We start from the raw sequence: 9370 nt of genomic DNA, 5'->3' as shown, positions 1-9370 counted from the left end.
AAATTTAATGTTTTCTCATATGTATACATATAAAAAATAATCACAATCAAAGTAATGAACATGTACATTGAGTAAAGAGACACATTAAATAAAACACACATCCAATTTCGTTTTATTCCCAAGTAACAAGTTGACTGAATACTGTATGCAACTGACTTGTATAGTCACCTCTGATATAGCCATGGGCCAAATTTATTCATTCTAACACACTGTGCATTTTCCCAAATGCAATCAACAAAAGACAGCATACAATAAATGGACTCAGTGGGTTATTAATAAAAACGGGATATGAAGTTGGAAGAGGGATGTGGGGAAGATGTGGGAAGAGGTGTGAGGTAAATATACATTGTACACATATATGAAATTCTCAAAGAATAAAATTTTTAAATATATAAGATAAAGTTAATAGCTGAATAAAACCATGAGCAAAGCATATTAATAAGGAATCTCAAACAATAATAACTATGAATAACACAAAATATGAAAAAGTAATTATCATTATGAGTCAAGATATTCAAATTCAAACCACAATGAGATATTACTTCATACTTAACAGATTTATAAAAATTAGAAAGTATGTTGGTGAGGATATGGATAATAGCACATCTCATAAATGACTGGTGGGAATGTAGGATAACGGACACACTACAGAAAGTATCTGACATCAGCTAGTCAACATTAGAGTGTACATACTCTGTAACTTAGTGCTCCCATTTTTAGGAGTTTACACTTGCTAAATTCTCAAGCATGTGCTCCAGAAATTCAAAGCCATGACTTTTTGTAGTATCACTGATATTGAAACAACTGGAACCAACCCAGGTCTATCAGCAAAAGAAAAATGAGGTCAAACATAGAATATTATGCAACAAAAGTAAGCAAGCCTTAGATATATGCAACAGCACAAATTAACCTCAGAAACATAACGTTAAAAAAGCAAAGAAATTAATAACATAATATTCAGGGTTATGGTTACCTCTGTGTCTCTGAGATAGTAGAGTTGGGAACGGCCCACATCAAAGAAAAATTCTGAGGTATTGTTGTCCTTTATTTCTTAAGCTGGAAGGTAGGCACATGACTTTTGTTTTGTTTTTTTTTTCTGCATGTTGGATATATACTTCCCTGTGTACTTCAAATTTTAAAACTCACCTTATGAAAAGTGCTGGTATATCAAGTAGGAGCTTCATATCTGTTTTTTATATATATTTCATAGTTGATCTAACACAGAGATTGTCTTAGACTTATTTGTTTCCTCCTGTGTATGCAAACAAAAAATGAGTACAAATCAAGTTGAAATAAAACCCTTAGAGTTTAATTATACCATCTTATTAAGATTTAAATAAATCCCAGTAACTCCACGGCCATCTCCTTTGGGAAGCTGAGCACTGCCTGCTAAATAGAAATGGGACAGGGGAATTAATGGAGGAAGAAGGGGTGCGACTTCGAAGGGATTAGCCGAAGGTTTCTTGCACCACTTCCTGTTTTGCATGATCCAAGTCCAGAAATTCCTGAGCTTCACCCTATCAATTGCCTAAGTTGCTCATTGTTGGAATAGGTGGGGCAGAACAGCCAACGGCAGAGAAATATCAACTACAAGACAATTGATCTACTAGCACCTTTAAAAACAACTTCTGTCAACGAATGCAGGGATCCTGGTCCCAGAGAAAGCTTCTGTCCATTGCCTAGTTTCTTGGTTTCTCATCTGCTCATGATGTGGGAGAGGCAGATTCAGGATAACTAAAAAAAATAAAAGTTATACCCCAATGTCACTTCATGTGATCTACTCATACATTGGAGATACATACCTCTCTGCCAACCAGGCTACTACCATACTCCCCTCCCAATGTGAACCAATATTTATGGACCTATTATATGCATTATGAACTTCATACAAGTAGAAATGCCCAATCGTCATATGAAAAAAATAGGTACCAGAGTGGAAATGTATGCTTTCAAACCTTATTTAAAATCAAATTCTCCCACAGCTTGGTTGCTGTTCAGTTCAACATAATTTCTTTCAGGATCTGGGCCAGCAATCACACTAATTTGCATGACCACCACTGTTTAGTTATCCTGAATCTGCCTCTCCCACATCATGAGCAGATGAGAAACCAATGACCTATATTCTTATTAGACTTTTATGCAAAAATCAATTGCTCTATTCTAGTGGAACTGGGGCTGGGTCAGTGAGGTTGATTCCCAAGCTTCCAAGCTGGAAAAGAGAACTCCATGACAGGAAATGCCCTCCATGAAAGAAGCAAAAGGAGCAAAATGAAGTGCAGTAGGCCCAGTTCCCAGCAGGGGCATTATTAGACCATGTGCATGTAACATGTTTGAACTGTGAGGTTTTGTTTTCATCTGAACTGAAATTTTTTTTGTCTGTACTTGGACCATTACCACTTCTAGACTGGCATTACAACCCTAAAGATCAGTAAATACTGACATCAGCTGGGAGGGAAATCTCAACGATAATAAGATGTCTGTGCTTAAGCATCTTACAATCTTAACAGCTAAACAGTCTAACAGTTAAAGTCAATGTGAGACTCTTCCAACCAGTCACTGCCTTGGTGATTTAATAATCACATATTTTAAAACCATTGCTGTATCTATCCACAGTTCAAGAAAGGTAATACCATTGTTGATTTAGTATAGTTAAAACTCATAGGGGAGGAAACTAGAATGTATATACTTGCACAATTCTGGGTCTGTCTTTATGAGTCACAAATATGACAACAACAAGAAATGTTACACATCTCTCCACTGCATCAATGTACAGGGAGACAAAAGGAAGCTTTTTCCCCCTTTGTCTAATTGTGTTCTTCACAAGATAGTACATTATTGTCAGATACACTTAGGTTTCTAAGTTCCAGATCTGCATCGGCTACTTAGCTTCATAACTCTCCATATGTTATCTCTAAACTTAAACATTCTCTTCTACAAAATGGAGATACTACTAATAAAGTTTAAACCTACAGAATTTATAGTATCAAGTATTTTTATCTATTTAATGGCAATTATAAGTGGTTTGACCTAATACTATCTAATCCATGATGACATCGTAAGGATCGTGGGAGAAAGCAGCATTACTTAAATTTTCTCTCATTGCCACCTTTTCCTTATTCATTCTAGAGCCAATGTTGTAATAGAGAAATGAAACCCTCCAGCACTGAGTAAGAGGAGCCTGCCAAATACCTTCCTGCTGTCCAGTCTTCACGTTGAACTTCATCTAACCGTGACTAAGAAAGATTCTCCTTGTCAAAATTTAGAAACACTGTGGAAGTTCCTTATCAGTTACTAAAGGATAGGCACATCAAGTTTTCATACTATGAGACCAAAGTAAATCTGTTTCCTCCATAAAGCTGAACAAGTTAGTGTTATTAAATTAGAAGTTCTGTGAGCACTTTCCAAAGCACCTTCAAGAAGTCCTTAAAAACCACACATAGGGGGCTGGAGAGATGACTTTGTAGCTAAGAGTAATGGCTACTCTTGCAGACGATATGGGTTCAATTCCCAGCAACCACACGGTGGTTAACAACCATCTGTAACTCCAGTTCCAGGGGAATTTGATGCCGTTTTCTGACCTCCATGGGCATTGCACAACATGGGTGTACTTACATACACGCAGGCAACACATCATACACATAAAATAAAAATAATATTTTTTAAAATACACAGTAGTCAACTAGGATATTCATATTTTAAGAGTCTTTGTGTTCTCTAACCTTAATTGGCACTTCAAGAAGAAATATTATCAGAAACAAAAGAGAAAGGACAAAAACATCACAACAAACTCTACAGCAAAAGTCTCAACTTTGGAGCATTTAATGGGTCATGCCATCGATCATACCACAAAATCCTGTCCAAGCAACCAAGAGTGTTTACACTGTCCTTGACTATCAATATAATGGGGAAAGAGGATAAAGAAAGTGAAGATGTCCATCTGTTTAGTGTTGGCAACCTCCCAAATGCTATGTTTCACTACATAGTCTCTTAAATTGTAAAGCCATTATCAATTCCAAACAGTTCTTTCTCTAGATTCAGAAATGATTTTGCTCCTCCCATAGCCCTGGTCTGGGCTTCAACACAATTGACACTCTCCATAAAATATTGTTTTATATTTTGGAATTGGTAAATGCAATAAAAAATTTCCCTTTCAATGATTTATCTCAATTTTTTAAATTTTAATTTTTTTGAGACAGAATCTCAGTATATATGCAGCCCCATCTAGTCTGGAACCCACTATGTACACCAGGCTAGCCTCAAACTCATAGAAATTATCCTGCCTATGCCACCCCCCACCCCACCTGCAGCGCTGCAATTAAGGCATGCTCCACTATGCCCAGCTCTGTCTCAATTTTTATTCTAAGGACATTTCAACATTTCAAGGGAAATTTATTTTTCACTTCTTTGATTAATTTTTACTGTACATAATGTATTCTCAGAGTTGCTTTATAGCGTAGGAAGACATAAGTTCATCACATTTTCCTTAACATGAACAAACTAAAATAGACTAAATAGGTGACATGCTTCCAAACTCAAATTTCTTGCAGAATTGATACTTTGAAAATTCCCTTTATTTATTCAGGTGTTTCTAGACCAGTTATCATATATAATTCCTTCTCTAATACAGTGCACAGATAGAGAAAGGAGCAAAAGCATTCTCTTTCTTCATGGCACTCACCACCTACTAGATGAGGTCAATGCTAGAAAACTAAAACAAAATGTGACAAATTCGAAGGAAATGAGATTCAAAAAGTGTCATGTGTGTTTTGGGGCCAAAAAGTATGAAGCTATCAACCACAATTATGGGTGTCAATGAAAGTTTCGTGACAAAAAAAGTTTATCTGGGCCTTAAAGACGTGTAGGGTTTTAATAACAAAGCAAGGGTAAAGGGCATTATAGATGAAAATCAGTATCACCAAAATGATCAAAATTTTGTATTGTAGAAAGTATAAATAGTAGGAAGAAAAAGCAAGAGAGAAGTGTGGTTGTAAAATGTAGCTAGTATATTAGTCTAGATTATAATGGGTCTTGAATGTCTTGCTAAACAATTAGAACTGTTACTTAAATAATGAAACTATAAAGACTTAAGTTATATGATCAGATATTTTCTAGGTGATATTAGAGTAGAAAGTATATGGATTAAATGATGGAGATGGTAGAGTTTAAAATATCAGCTAGAAGTCTTTGGCATAGCCCAGGCAAGGGCCTGAAGCAGTAGGAAGGGATCAGGATGGGAATCAGAGATTGAAATAATCAGGATAAGCTAACTCTCTTGATTTATATTCGAGGTGCATGAGGAGAGGCAGCAGGAGTCTAGGGTGGCTCCCAGGTCTCTGTGGTCACCACATAACATAGAAAATTGGATACTAGCAGAATTGAGAAAGAAGTTATGGCCTAGATTTGGAGCATTCTAGACCCAGGTGCTAGTTGAATATCCATGGGGAAATCAAAATTCACTTGACAATCAGAAAAAAACAGCCCCAGAAATAAACAAACAAAGAGACAAAAATTGACTCATAGATTTGAAAGGGCCAGTTAAAGACACGGTGGTGTGAAACCAGGGTTAAAATTTAGCATAGCCCTTGGATTAATTACTTTTTTGTTCCTGTGACTAAATGACTGACATGATGTAGTTTAAGGGAAGAAGAGTTTATTTTGGCTGATATCTTCAGGATATAGTCCATCATGAGGGGTAGGCAGGGTAACTTGAGGCAGCTGGTCACACTGACTCTGCACTCAGGAAGCAGGGAGAGATATTCTGCTGGGTTCCTCCATTTTCTCTTTTTACTTAGTACAGGACCCCAGTCCATGGGATGGTGCCTCTCATATTCAGGGGGAATAATCCTATCCCCTTCTTTCTCTAGAAACATCTCCATAGACATGGCCAGATATGTGTCTCATTGGCAATTCCAAATACAATGAAGATTAGCCATGACAACCCTTTAAGTCAACTTTACTCTTTTGTAATGTTGGCTATTAAACCCAGGACCTTGCACATTCAAGGTAAGCACTCTATCACTGAACTATATCCTTAGTCCATTATTTTAGTTTATCTTTTGATTGATTTATTTAAGTGTATTAGTGTTTTGTCTGCATATATGTAAGTGTACCATGGGTGTGCAGTGCCCATAGAGTCCAGAAGAAGGCTTCAGATCCCCTAGAACTAGAGTTACTGACAGTTGTTAGCCACCATATGAGTTCTGGGAACCCAACCTGCGTCCAGTGCTCTTAACCACTAAGCCATCTCTTCAGGCCTCCATTATTCTTTTAATACCTAGTTATATTAATTTGATAGGTCCACAATATCACAAAGTAGGTAGCTGAAATAAGAGAAATTAATCTTTTCACAATTCTCAAAATTTGAAGGTGTTGGGTCCCAAATCAAGTTGTCTTCTTCTGAGGCCTCATTTCTTGACTGGTGAATAGCTGTTTTCCCCTTGGGTCTTTACAGAATCTTGCATTTGTACATCCCACATTCATATTTCCTGTTCATACTCATATTGGATTAGGACCCACCCTTGTGACCTCATTTTTTTACTTCATTACCTCTTTAAAGGCCTCATCTCCAATATATTCATATTACTAAGCAGTAGAGATTAGGACAGCAAGATATAATTTAGGATAGGGTGAAATTCAACTAAGAACACTCGCCAATACTTATTGAGGTTGGAATATTTATATGAAAAATGTAGAGAAAGAAAACCATGGGTATTACACAAGTAGTTTAGCCTCATTTACCTTTGCTGAGGAAAACAGGAGCCCCTGGGGACACCCAGACTCAACCTTCTGAGTGGTAGTTTAAAATAACCTATTAGTAACTGAGCGCACTCTATTGTTTAATGAACTTATTAAATAGACTCTAATATATGTGGATTAACATAAAGTGCACAAATAATCTATCAAAGTTTAACACATACTATATAACCAAAATAGTAAAAGCAATGCAGAAGCAGACAAATGTCGAAAGGAATAAAATGCAGAGCCCAGAACAGAAGTGTGTGTGTATCTGTGTGTCTGTGTGTATGTGTGTCTGTGTGTCTGTGTGTGTGTGTCTGTGTGTTATGCTAAATCAGTCAGGAAGTAATAGATTTCTATCAAGGTTAATGGTAAACTGGCTTACTCTCTGGAGAAAAATAAATCTGTATGATTTGCAAAGGTGAATTCCAGGTGTCATAAAATTTACCTGTGAAAGGTGATATTACATAGTTAATAGAAGAAATTATAGGTTCTTTCCAGACAGCACAGATTGATAGACAGTGCTTGAGACAACTGGATTAGTCCTGCTGTAAGTTAGCTTTAGAAATTTTGAGTATGCCTTGATAGCCACCGGACTTTGACCAAGATGATAATTGATACCAGGGGAGAGGTATGACACACGGTCCCCCAAATGGGATTTGGATACTGATTTGCTCCTATTTTAGTACACAGAAAAACCCCACGCCAGAAGGATAGTAAACATCGGTAATCATGCCACACTGTAGCTTTACAATCACTCATATTATCACTTGTGGTAGCACTGAGTGAAGAAAAAGATCAAGGCATTGGCAGATAAAGTAGCTGTGCTTCTTAAGTGCTGTGGTGGCTATGGTGACCAATAAGATGATAGGTGGAATACTCTGGAAAGTAGATAAAACCAAAAAGATAAGCATGAAATCTTGATCTGCCAGCTGGCAGCACTTAGTGACTGGAAATCCTCTACGGTGCCTAACAGATTACCTTACATTGTGTAGCTCAGGTGCAAACGAAGCTGAAATTTAGGCTAAGATTTGATTGTAGTGCTGAAATTCTTATTTCATTTAAACATACCAGGCCATCATATCTCTTTTGCACAGATTAGAGATCATTTGGAAAGGATACCAGCTCTGCTCATGAAGGGGAAATATTTGGACAAAACGGGAAAGACTGAAAACTTTAAAGCTTGAGGTATCTCTGAATTATTTCAACTGGGAACTTGATAAAATTGCTCTCCTAGACCATCACTGAATCCATTCCTTGGTGACATTATACAGTTGTATCTGATGAGAAAAAGAAGAAACAAGTACCTCTAGTGCATTAGTAATAATCATGTGTGCCAGAGAGAAAACTCCAGAAAGTTCAGGAGCCTGGCTCTATGAGTCCAGTGTTCTGGAATATGCTGTGATAGTTCTTGCAAAGAAGGAACACTGCTACACCTTAAACCACGTACCACGAAGAGTTACAACACCAAGTGGGTCTCTTGAACTTCAAGGTGACAGATAAGCGTGCTAGTCCAACATTTCTTTGATACTCTAGGGCACACCAGAGAGAAAAGTGGAGTGCAAGGACTCATTAGAAAGGATGGTGGTGACAGGCTAGGTGTTTATGACCTATTGTGAGACTGAAGACCACAAGAGTTGCTTTGATGGTTAGTGAGCTGTTACTCACTTGTGAATGGCCAGCAGGATGAACTTAAATCAGGTGTGTCTGTCTGTCTGTCTGTCTGTCTGTCTGTCTGTCTGTGTGAGTGCACGCAGACATACACAGACAGAATGTATTTTAAGTAATTAATTAAAAATACTGACTTTCAGGAAATTGCTAATCTTGAGTTCGGTCTTCCTTCTATGCATTAAGATCTTATTCAGAGCAGAACACGGTGGGGCGCACCTATAATCCTAACACTCAGGAGATAGGGGCAAAAGAATCGACAGTTCAAGGTCATCCACAGCTACCAGCAAGTTGGAGGCCAATCTAGGCTACATGAGACTGTTTCTGACAAACAAGCCTTCATATTTGAAATAGGGCCTTTGAACCGGAGGGATCATCATCGCCTGTGAACTTTAGAGACTTGCAGAACCACTCAGATTTGCTGAATCAGAACTGACATTTCAGTAAAATTCCAGGTGATATTTATGCACATATAAACTTCTAGAGTCTTCACTCTAAAACATATGCATATTTTGCAAGAGGTGTCTGAAACCAAGAAAGCCCAGGTGTAACAACCTCAATGGCCTCAAGGAAGCTGGTCAAAACTAAAATTCCCTCTGTTACTCTGAACAGAGCCTTAGGCTTCACCCATGCCCTCTTCCAAGAATATTTAGGGCTCAAGGGTAAGTTGAATGAGAACACTCTCCCATATTGTTCACAGTTAATTACCTCTGCAGGTTGTAGTTGAAGATTATAATCCTAAACAAAACTCTGTATCTTGCCTTGACTCAGAACTAATATATATGTATGACTGCAAGGCCTTTCAAAAAGGCTTTTCTTTTTTTGAGACAGGGTCTCCCTCTGTAGCCCTAGCTGTCCTGTAATTCACTACGTAGACAAGGCTGGTCTTGAACTCACAGAGATCCGCCTGCCCCTGCCTCCCAAGTGCTAGGATTAAAGCCATGTGCCACAAAAAGGCTTTTCAATT

Source organism: Nannospalax galili, unplaced genomic scaffold (genome assembly GCF_000622305.1).
Source record: "Nannospalax galili isolate Female #2095 unplaced genomic scaffold, S.galili_v1.0 scaffold187, whole genome shotgun sequence".
Classification (NCBI taxonomy): Eukaryota; Metazoa; Chordata; class Mammalia; order Rodentia; family Spalacidae; genus Nannospalax; species Nannospalax galili.
Note: the sequence above shows the minus strand (reverse complement) of the source record.